The sequence below is a fragment of the Cupressus sempervirens genome, chromosome 5 (genome assembly GCF_028749045.1).
Source record: "Cupressus sempervirens isolate cs-2001-9-10 chromosome 5, ASM2874904v1, whole genome shotgun sequence".
In the NCBI taxonomy this organism is placed as follows: Eukaryota; Viridiplantae; Streptophyta; class Pinopsida; order Cupressales; family Cupressaceae; genus Cupressus; species Cupressus sempervirens.
The window spans coordinates 694,889,228-694,901,681 of record NC_143122.1 but is presented as its reverse complement, the minus strand read 5'-3'; positions in this window follow the sequence as shown (position 1 = coordinate 694,901,681).

The window sequence follows — 12,454 nt, the reverse complement described above, 5'->3', positions numbered from 1 at the left end:
AAAGGCAAGAGGATAGAACCACAATTTATTATGACAACATCTAATCAATTGTATTGTCCAAGAATCCAGTATTCCATGGGAGAAGCAAGCATATAGAGATCAGATATCACTTCATTAGAAAGTTGGTGAAGAACAGGGATATCAAAATAAAATTTTGCAAGTCTGAGCAGTAGCTAGCAAACATTTTCACAGAGCCATTAGGCATTGGAAGTTTTGTACACATAAGAGAGAGTCTTGGTGTAGTTGATTTGTATCAAAAGCGATCCTTGTTTGTTTGGCTCAGGACAAAGGGGGAGTGTTGAAATATCTCACACATTTTGGTTGCCCCTTGAGCCAAATGCCCACCAACTACCCTAACGGCTAGTAGAATGGTTAGAAAATTTAATGCTCGATAGATGAGTTTCAAATTTGAAAATAAGGGGGAAATATTTTTGGCAAGATACAAAAGGAATGAATTAGTCTTATTAAGTAACTGGAAGAGTTCAGCAGATTAAAAAAGTTGTAGAGCAGAGTAGAGAAGGAAGAAGAAATAAATCAATCAGCAAATCTAGTCATTCAGAAGATAGAAGGAAGTTTGTCTCATGCCTGTAGTTGCACATGTTTTTCCTCTTATCATTCTATAAGTTTGTTGTTTATTAGTTTTGTCCTGTGAAGTAGTGATTGCTCCAGGCATTGTTTTAGGTAGCCATTAGATCTATAAGTTTAAAGTTTAGAGCTTGAAGTTTTACCAGTTTGAAGATTTTTAGGGTTTTTTGGTTGAAATCGAATGCTCCTAGATTTTGTAATAGTTTATCATATTTGAATAGAAAAGAAGCAAGCAAGGAGGCATACAAATATTTGGTGTTACCTTCTTCTATTCTTCATTGAATAATATTTTGCATTTGAAAATTTTATATTTGAAACCTTCATCCTTCGGTTCTCTACATTTTAATGGTAGTTTGTCATATTGTCACTCAATTTGGTCTTTGACTAGTTTATAACTTTTTTGTTTCTATCGAGCACACTCAACATCCTCTTCTACCAAGTACCACTTTGTAGTGGCTACTGAGTTCACTCAGCATTGCTTGTTGCCAAATGCACTTGGCATATACTTGCTACCGAGTTGTTTTGTTTTTCGAGTTCACTCAGTTTGTTCTTGTGTTGAGTTCACTTGGCACGGTCTGCCTACCACTCAGCACCTTCATGTATTGAGAAAAACTAGCACTTAGCAATAGTTTTTGTCGAGCAAAGTTTTAGGTTTGTGATTTTAATTCTTTACATGAATTTGATAATCTATAAGCATAGCTACTCCAATTGCATATATTGTTTAAGAACCTATACGAGAATATTTTACCCACAAATCTACATAGAAGTAGCTATTGATGAATTAAGTACAACAAAGGTACTCGTCAAATAGGCATGGTTGGCACAGGCATGGTTGGCCTAGTGTAAATTAGAAGAAGCTATTGTTAATGGAGTGAATAAAAAGTTGGGAAGAAACCAATGTTGTAAATCACCGGTGTCAAAAGTCAAATAATGATTTACTTTAATCCTAATACAATATCTCCATAAATGAAAGATATGTTCATCATCCACAATATATGCACACAATGTATTCAAAAGCTTCCAATCTAACACAGGTAACCAAAATGGTGGTCAAATTTGTGGAATTTAGCTTTGTTTGCAATTTTGCTAATCCTTTTATAAAATCCCCTTCTTTTTTTTTTTTTCCATATCCTGCTATGTTTTCTTTGAAGCATCCTGTTAAATAATTCATGGCTTTCTCTGTGCTTCCAAATTTTGGAAGGCTTTTTTGTATCTTCGACACTTTTAGCAAAGGATATTGAAGAACCCTTTTAGCAAATCTATTTTGTGCGTATTGTGCAATTGTGCAGTCCAAGAGTGTTCAAAAGGTAAACCAAGTATATATGGAGACAATGTGGCTATGTGCTATGGAGTACATGCTTTGTTGGGTATGCACATAATGGACTCATCGAGAAAGCCTCAAATTCGTTTAAGCGTAGACAATTGGTACATGTAAAGCAAAATTCATCAACCTTTCATTCCTCATGTATGACACAGCCAAAATGTGAGGTTTTGTGGTGAATAGAGTTTCATCAATAAATAATAGAAACTTGTGTCTTCGTCAACACATTGCTAGCCATGTAAGGGAAATGTGCGCTAGTGTAGATGTTGCATGGGAGATGTTAGTCAAAATGCCTCAGTTCAATGTGATCACATTGGATACAATGATGGATCGATTTGCATAAAATGATTTTCTTTACAAAGCTTTGGAGATTCTCAAGAAAATTCAATTGGCACATTTAAAAGTCCCACTTAAAGTGACCAAAACCTTTGGCAACATTCTAATGTTGAGAAATTAGAAACACTAGTTAATAATTTCACTTTCTACTATAGTTTAGAATATCTAATTTATGTGATAAACAATTTGGTAATGATAAATTGAAAGTATCAAATTCAAGAATTTAGCTTACAATTTTTTTATAAATAGAATAAAGTTCAAAATTAAAGTATTATAAATATAATTTTTATAACAAAATTTTCTTATTTGAAATTATTTTCTAAATATAAAATTATTTTCAAAATATAAAATTACTTTTTAAATATAAAAAATGGTCTCTTCATTAATTTATATTTTGTTGGTGCTTTCGGGAATTCAATTCTTTATTCCAATAACTAACACAAATGATTATTAGAACCTTTGGCTCTACTTTGAGATTCATATGGTCATGGACATTCTAGAGATATATTCTACCAATTAGATCAAATAATAACTTTTGAACATTCCCTACTAATTGCTTCCCAAATTACTTACATATAAAATGGGAAAGTTATATCACATTCTAGGATATCAATAAGTTTATAGATAATAGATTATAGATATATTTTTTATTCATCTAATTCATTTTAATTTAGAAAAATATTTTGAATTGTAATTATAACTTTTGCTGATTTCATATGCATGGAAAAAGAATAGAGATGGATCTCTGCTATTTATTCATTCTATTTAAAGTCTATCAAATATTGTGCAAATGGTTTTCAGAAAACTAGCATTCAATCTTATTAGTTTTTTCTTGTGAAAATATACAATTTCTGTCAAAATTTTAATGATCAATATCTATAAAGTGAACTGTATATAGTCCTAAATTTTGTTGATCAATTTTGTTAAACTAGTTTTTCATCACAGTATACTCTTATCACATGAATTTTAAATAGAAAATCATACTAATTTTTACATTGGACACTGCAGATCACATCGTGCAATAAGATCATAAATATGTCGAATGCAAAACTAACATAACTTGTCATCCAAACTCTATAATAATCTATAAACCATAGAAGAATCATACCATTCATATAATATTCTAAAAATTTAAGCAATTTCTTTTAACAAAAAATTGAATATAACCATCAAATTTAAGTCAGGTTCAATATAGAAAGACATGCTACAATTGATGGATAGGCAGAGGGCAAAAAATAAGAAAGACACAAAACAATATGATGTGCTACCGCACAATAAACTATATTATATTTCATTCCACTATAATCTCAAATGAGTACATACTGATTTTTATAAGAAAGGATACAATATTCTAGAGAAATCTACTATTAGCCGAGAAGACAAAACATCTACAGACTTCTGGAAAAATATTACAGCTGACTCAACCTTTGAAACAAACCCTAAACCTAAACCTAATAATCTAGAAGTATAGTTTAAAATGAGAGATCTAGAACTCTTGATGAGAAGACAATAATAAATAAAGTAGTTGGAATAGATAAGAGCAAGGAAGATTAAATGGACAGCTGGAAGCCTACATCACCAACACTCCTCCTTAATCTTCACTGCCATGTATGTCTATAATACCAATACTTTCTCGAAGATGTTCAAAGACATTCTTTGTAAGAGGCTTTGTGAAAATGTCTGCCAGTTGTTCTTTGGACCTGCAAAACTTAAGACATATGTCACTATTGTTCACTAATTCACGAATATAATGATATCTTATATCTATATGTTTACTACATTGATGAAAGACATGATTTTTTGATAAAGCAATTGCAGAATTATTTTCACAATATAATCTTGTAGGTTCTTCTTGTGGATGCTTCAAATCTAAAAGTACTCTTCTCATCTACATTGCTTGACAGGCTGTTGATGTTGCTACAACATATTTTGCTTCGGCTGATGATAATGTCACAATTGGTTGCTTCTTTGATGCCTAAGAAATAGCTCCTGATCCTAGGTGAAAGATATGTCTTGAAGTGCTTCTTTTATCATCAAAGCTACTTGCCCAGTCACTATCTATATAGCCAATTAGCTTGTAATGATTTGAATGTGCATATAAGATCCCAAAGTTCTTTGTTCCAACTATATACCTCATAATCCTCTTTCCAGCTTTCCAATGAGTTTATTTTGGTTTGTCCATGAATCTAGAAATGAGACTAACTCCATGCATTATATCTGGTCTTGTAGCTGTCAAATATAAAAGGCTACCAACTAATCTTTTGAATAAAGTTGTGCCTACATTAGGACTTTCATCATTCTTGCTAAGTTTTATACCCAATGCAAGTGGTGTAGGGGTTGTATTCACATTTGTCATTTTAAATATTTTCAACAAATCAGTAGCATACTTACTTTGACAAATGAAAATGCTTTGATCATTTTGATTTACTTGTATCCCAAGAAAATACCTCATAAGTCCCAAATCTATCATATCAAATTCATTTTTCATGGCTGCCCTGAAATTATTAATTGACATATTACCAGTGAATATCAAATCATCTATACATAAGCAAACTATCAATATTTCTCATTCATTGTTCACTTTGACATACAAAGTTGGTTCATAGCCACACTTACTAAAACCATTATTCACAAAATAAGAGTCTATTCTGCTGTACCAAGCTCTAGGAGCTTGCTTCAAGCCATATAGTGCCTTCTTCGGCTTGTATACCTTATGTTCTTCTCCCAAAATTTCATATCCTGGTGATTGTTTTATATACATTTCTTCTTCTAAAATGCCATTCAAGAATGCTGATTTCATGTCCATTTGATAAACCTTCCAATTATTTTGAGCTGCGAAGGATAAAATCATTCTAATAGTGTCCAATCTTGCCATAGGTGCAAATGTCTCATTGTAGCCTATACGCAGTTGTTGCGTGAAGCCTTTGGCTACTAGTCTTGCCTTGTGTTTCTCCACTTTTCCATCAACATTATATATTTTTTTATATACCCACTTAACTCCAATCACATCCTTGCCTTTAGGAAGATCTACTAAGTCCCAAGTATCATTCTTTTCTATTGACTAAATTTCTTTATCCATGGCTGAAATCCATTTGTCATCTTTAATAACTTCTTCAAAATAAATTGGATCAGCATGTGCTAAGAGTGCAAAATTAATGCATAAGTCATCATTTTCAGCCTCTTGTAATTCATTATATATGTCTCTAAGACTTCGTGTCTTCCTTGAAGTATTTATAGATCTTGATCTTAATGAAGCAAGTGTTGGATTAGATGATTCACTACTATTAGTGCTTACTAGAGTAGTAGTGTTTTGAGTGGTAGGTGCCCTTGTAGGTGTTTTAGGAACATTTTTTTGTGTTGTAGAATGCACATCTTGAGTTTCATTTTCTTCATTTTCTTGTGGAACACTAGTTGTAACTATAGTTGACTTACCCAATCTACCATCCCATGCTTCTTCTTCTACAATCTCAAGATCATGACTTATTATTAACCTTTTTGTGATGGGATTGTATAGTCTATATGCCTTAGATTGTTCACTATATCCCACAAATATGCACTTCTCTCCTCTATCATCATATTTTTGTCTCACTTCTTGAGGTACCAATGAGAATGCCACACAACCAAATATTCTCAAATGTGCTATATTGTGCTTCCTTTTGCTCCAAGCTTCTTCTTCTGTTCTATTTATTATTGCTTTTGTTAGACATCTATTTAGTATGTATGTTGAACATGCAATTGCTTTAGCCCAATACTCATTTGGCAAGTGTTTTTCTTTTAACATACTCCTTGTCATCTCCATAATTGTTCTATTTTTTCTTTCTGCTACTAAATTTTGTTATGGAATGTACCTTGCTGTAAATTGTTTCCATATGCTATTTTCTTTGCAAAAATTTAGAAAATCATTTGATATGTATTCTCCACCTTGATCAGTTCTTAATGTTTTAATAGATTATACACTTTCTTTCTCAACTTTTGCCTTGAATTCTTTAAAGACAAAAAATACATCAAATTTATACTTCACAAAATAAACCCAAACTTTTCTGCTAAAATCATCAATAAATGTCAAGAAATAAAGTTTTCTGCTTAAGGATGGTGTTTGCATTGGTCCACAAAGATCTAAATGGACTATCTCAAGTGGATGTTTTTCTCTATAAAACTTTCCAACTAAATTTTTTTCTCTATGTTGCTTTGCCAAAATACAACTCTCACATGTTGTCTTAAGTGGCTCTATTGATGGCAACCCATAGACCATTTGTTTCTTATATAAGAGTTGTAACCCTTTAAAGTTTAAATGATCAAATCTTAAATGCCATAGCCAAGATTCATTTTTGTCTAAAGCTTTGAATGCAGATTCAACTACTTTTTGCAATTCATTTGGCTCTAAGAATAATTCACTTTGGATTTTAAGTGGGAATATTCTATTTTGTGTCATTTCAACTTTTGCAATCAGCCTATTACTTGGTCTTTTATCTAGAATCACACATTCACCATTTTCAAAATGTATTCTATATCCCTTTTGTACTAGTTTTCCAATGCTTATGAGATTGTGTTGCAATCTAGGAACATAATATACATTAGGAATTTCTTTTTCTTCACCTTTCTTAGTTCTTATGCTAATTGACCCTTTTGCCATGACTGAGATTTGATGATCATTCCCCAACTTAACCTCTGATTTTACTAATTCATCTATTGTTGAGAATATATCCTTAGACCCACTCATATGGTTACTACAACCACTATCTAAGAACCATACTTCTTTAGAACTTTCTTGTGCAACATTGCATGTTATCAAGATAGTGTTTTGCTCACTAGTGTTGGGTTGACTTTCATTTGTAAAATGTGCCTTTTGCCTATTCATGTCATATTGTCTTTTTCTACACTTAGATGCAAAATGCCCAAATTTATTAGAATAATGATATTGGATGTTAGATTTTTCATACCTTTCTCCTTGATGATGGTTGCTCCCCCTTCCTCTTGTTGATGTGAAATTGGTTTGTGAGCTTGATGTTGGCCTTCTACTCTCAAACTGTTGATTTTCTCTTCCTCTTCTTGGTGTAAAACGTCCTCTGCCTCTACTATAATCTGATCTTCCTCTTGTTCTTCCAAATGAAAGTTGAGTCTTGAAAGCATTCTCCAATGATGAAGTTCCCAAATGATTCAACCTTTGTTCAAGTGATAAGAGAGAACCCATTAACTCATTTATTTATAGCAAGGAGAGATCCTTAGATTCTTCAATGGTTGCAACTCTTGAATCAAACTTATTTGGTAGACTTCTTAGTATTTTCTCTACAACTTGTTGATCCCCAAGGGTTTCTCCATATGATCTAATCTGATTTACTATCCTCATTGTTTGAGTGAAGAATGGGTCTATTGAATCTAAATCTTTCATTTGCAAATTTTCAAAATCTCTTCTAAGATTTTGTAATTTTGAAGTTTTTACCTTTCCTGTGCCCTGGTATGTTGATTGCAAGTTGTCCCATGCTTGCTTTGAGCTAGTGGTAGCAGCTACCTTTGGAAATATTGCTTCCTCCACTGCCTGCTGAATAAAGAATAGTGCCTTAGCATCCTTTTTCCTATTTTCCTTTAATAAATCTTTTTTAGCTTGTGAAAGAGCTTGATATGCCTACTGGTTTTCTGGTTTAGGGAACCCACTTTCAACTAAATCCCAAACATCCTAAGAACAAAAAAAGTCTTTTCATTTTGATGCTCCAATAATCATAATTTTTTCCATTAAAAGTTGGAATTTGTGGTTGTGAAATACTTCCACTAGTTCCTGCCATGATTTAACAGTAAAACTTTCTGACTTGTAACCACTACAAACCCTTTCTCTTCCTTCTTCACATAGCAACTATAATCTCTTCCTTAGATCTTTTTGCTCTCATTTTCCCTTCACCCACAATGACATCAACCTATAAAAATAATGCCCAGATTTTCTATAGCTCTGATACCAATATGATGGATAGGAAGAGGACAAAAAATAAGAAAGACATAGAATAATACAATGTGCTGCCACACAATAAACTATATTATATTTCATTCCACTATAATCTCAAATGAGTACATACTGATTTTTATAAGAAAGCATACAATATTCTAGAGAAATCTACTATTAGCTGAGAAGACAAAACATCTACAGACTTCTGGAATAATATTACAGCCGACTCAACCTTTGAAACAAACCCTAAACCTAAACCTAATAATCTAGAAGTATAGTTTAAAATGAGAGATCTAGAACTCTCAATGAGAAGACAACAATAAATAAAGTAGTTGGAGTAGGTAAGAGTAGGGAAGATTAAACGGACAGCTGGAAGCCTACATCACCAAGAACAATTACTTACCCCTTGTGCTTGTCATTAGCTCACACAATGTAGTAGCAATGGGAGGAGATGGGTTTGCCCAAAATAGGAATAAAATAATATTTGAAGAATTCTTTGTCGTACTCGAATTGTAGGCATTTGTCTTGGGGAAAAGGCAGTCCTCGCTAAATGGAATTACCAAAGCAAGAGACAGATGTTGTCTCATCATCATCATCAAGCAAGAGATAAGCAGAGTGTTCATTAGGTGGTGGGAATCAAACCGCAGATGTTGCATCTCTATAGGCTTGCTTGTATGCTGCCATAGATACTGTGGAATACATGATTCATCAAATAACAAAAATGATTGTCTTTTGGGTATAGTTTCTATTTATATGGCCATTGGAGGTTTACGAAGACAATTTGTAATTTGCAGCCATTCTTTAAAATGAAGACCAATTAGCAATCAGCATAGAGATCTTTGAAAGAGCTAAAACTTAAGTGACTATTTTTTATGATTCAAATTTTCTGGATACATTCGGACACATATAGACTTGATACTAAATATTTCACATTGATATGTGAACAACTTTATATAGCCTCATTTTCCCTTACAACAAATACTTAGGGAATAACTTTCCACCAACTATATATCTAATTTATTTATTTATTTAAACTTAACTTAGAAACTAACTAAATTTAATGTAATAAAACTTTATATAGCCTCATTTTCCATTACAAAAAATACTTAGGGAATAACTTTCCACCAACTATATATCTAATTTATTTATTTATTTAAACTTAACTTAGAAACTAACTAAATTTAATGTAATAAATCCAACATTCTCCCTATCACATTAACTAAACAGGAGCGAATGTGATAAAGGTTTTAATTGGAAACTTTGATATAAGTTGCTTTCACCAATTTTATTCCTTTAGTGAAATGTTTCACCAATCTTTTCTTATTTAAGTACATTTTCTCTATGCAACTTTAGATTGCAAACCCTAAAGTTGTCCTCTTAAGTAGATTTCATATCTCAACTTCAAACTATAAATCCTAAAGTTGTCCTCATAATAATATTGTTTCCACCTCCCTTGCACAATGAGACATAGTTCCTCCAAAATTTCACATCTTCTTGGAGTGTGTCTAATACCTCCTTTAGTGTTGCACATGAGATGTCTTTCCTCCAAAAGTCCACATCTCCTCTTAGTGTGTCTAATGCCTCTAATCACCACTAATATGTCTGCACATGGACGCCTTTCCTTTGAAAGTCGACATCTACCCCTAGTGTCTCTATCACCATTCTTCAAATCCTACCCCCCCTCACTCCATAGAAGGACAATCATACAACCAAGCCCCCTCTTTTCTTTAGGGACACAAATCTATCAAGTCCCCTCTTATCTTCAAGGAAAAGTTTGTCAAGCCCCAAATTTACAGGGACACAAATAGTTACTTCCCATGCAATAACCATCTCTGAGTGAGAAGCTAGTTCGAGATGATAAAAATCCTCCAACCTCCATTGCCTCCAACCTCCTATCTTCATTTAAAAATTGTAGAAGATCTCATCTACAAAAGTAAGGGTCTAGTCATCCAAAATACATTAAAAGTAATCTTCTCCCCATTGATCAGCTGGCTCTAATACCAAATGAAAGAGTTAAAAAATAAAATGATTGTTTTTATTGATTCACATGTTTTGGATACATTTGGATACATACATACTTGATACTAAATATTTCACATTGATATGTGAACAACTTTATATAGACTCATTTTTCCTTACAACAACTACTTATGGGAATAAATTCCCAGTAACCATATAAATCAAAAACTATTTGTTGTTTTTATTGAATAATATTTGTAAATTGACTAAGGAAGCCTTATTCACATGCCATGTGCTAACATTGGCAATTGCATATGACACCTTATGTAACCAAACGCTAGTTGCCATAGAAAATTTCCAAAAATGTCTATCTGGAGCAAGACAAAAACATCAATGCAAGGGTTAGAATCTATTATTGATGGGAAATTTAAATTATTTAAAGTATAAAAATAATTGATGCTTATTTTTATCCAATTTTATATTGGTTAGTAATTAAAATCAATAGTAAATTGTGATCCCTTCATAGACAAAATTAGAACATATGGATGCCAACTAGTCAACTTGCCTAATCGCTACCACATTATCATACATTTCACAAGAATGCTTAATATGATCAACCTAGTCAAGATGCCCTTTTAGTAGTCTACACCATGCCTATTCATAACATAAAATATAGTTGGCACTCATTCAATATGATGACATTGTCACCTTGAAAATCCTAGGTGGATGATAGGGTTTGGATTAAGATTTCATGATGCAAATTTTGAAGGGCTCTTATCTAGAGTTAAATCCAAAAATATTTTAAAATATACTTTGGTTTTCTTATTTATGACTATGTCGTTGTCATAGATTGGATTTCTCTTCTTAAAAAAAAATTGTACGTTCATATTTTTATTCAATAAGTCTTTTATTTCCTATTGATTATAATATATTGACATGTAGATTTGAGAGAGTCTTAGCCATCATCATATAACTATGGGAGGTATAAAACAAAAAGTATACTTCATGTCATCACAAAATTATTGTTATGAGTTGCATAAAAATTAAAGTACCATCCTTTAGTAGTGGTAGGAGGTTTTCCCATGATTGAAGTATTAAAGATCCATTTCTCTCACTACTTAGTATGAGGTCTAGGGGTGTGTGCACCAAGATGGTGTACAATTTAGTGGACATGCCAAAGAAAAAACATAAAATGTCAATAACCTGATCGAGTTATATGAAATTTCAAAAAGTGGCTAGGCTTGGTTACCAAGCCTAGCAAAAATACATAGAAAAATAAAACTTGATTGGGTTTTGAACCCCAATTAGGTTGTTAGGATGAAAAACCTCTTCAAAACCTAATCAGGTTATGCTAAACCTGATCAGATTATTCCATTTAATTTGAAAGCATTCAAATCTAGTTTTGAAGGAGATAAACATAAAAAAAGGATAAGATTATAGAACTGGATATGTTTGTTTCAAGATGCTAAATGATGTAGGATAAATATATAAGAAGCTATGATCATAGGATATTTAAGATTGTTGCAATAATCAAATCATATGGTGGAACCAAGGAAGAAGATGAGGTTGGGTGGAAGGTCTTGAAAACTTTGACACCACCATTCAAGCAAGTAGCACAAATGATTGAACTACTGATAACTTGTATTGAGAAGGTTTCCAAGGAAAATTTTCTTGAAAGATTGGAAGAAATAGAAGAAGGTTTGAGATAGTTTAGAGACTTGACAAGAGTTGAAACAACTTTCAATGCCTTAAGTTTTTAGCCAAGTTTGTCTAGAAGTGCGAGCACACATGAAGATTTTGCTAGAATTGTAGAACCAAATCTTATGAAGATATGAATATTGAAGAAGGTATAGCCCTTCTTGTAAGAAGAGAACCAGATGGTAAGAATATCTTTAAATGTTGGACTTGTAATGAATTGGATCATTATGCATCTAAATTTCCTAAAAGAGAGAAAATGTATAAGGAAAAGTTTAAGCCTAGAAGGCCTAGAAATTGTTTATATGCAAATGAAGATGGGGAATCTGATGAAAAAGTTCAAAGTGAAAGTGATGATGAGCTAGAATTTGCAACTATTAAAGAAGATGATCTTGACAATGAAATTAGAGAGAAAAAAGCTCTAGTTTCCCAAGTTGAAAAGAAATTTGATTGGATAATAGATAGTGGATGTTCACATCACATAACTAGTGATATGAACAAGTTTGTTAAATGCAAGAATCATGATGGAGGTATTGTTAGAGTTGGTAACAATGTAGCATGTCACATTATCAGGATAGCTTCTATAACTCTTGATGGAAAGACTAACACTAATGTTGTTTACT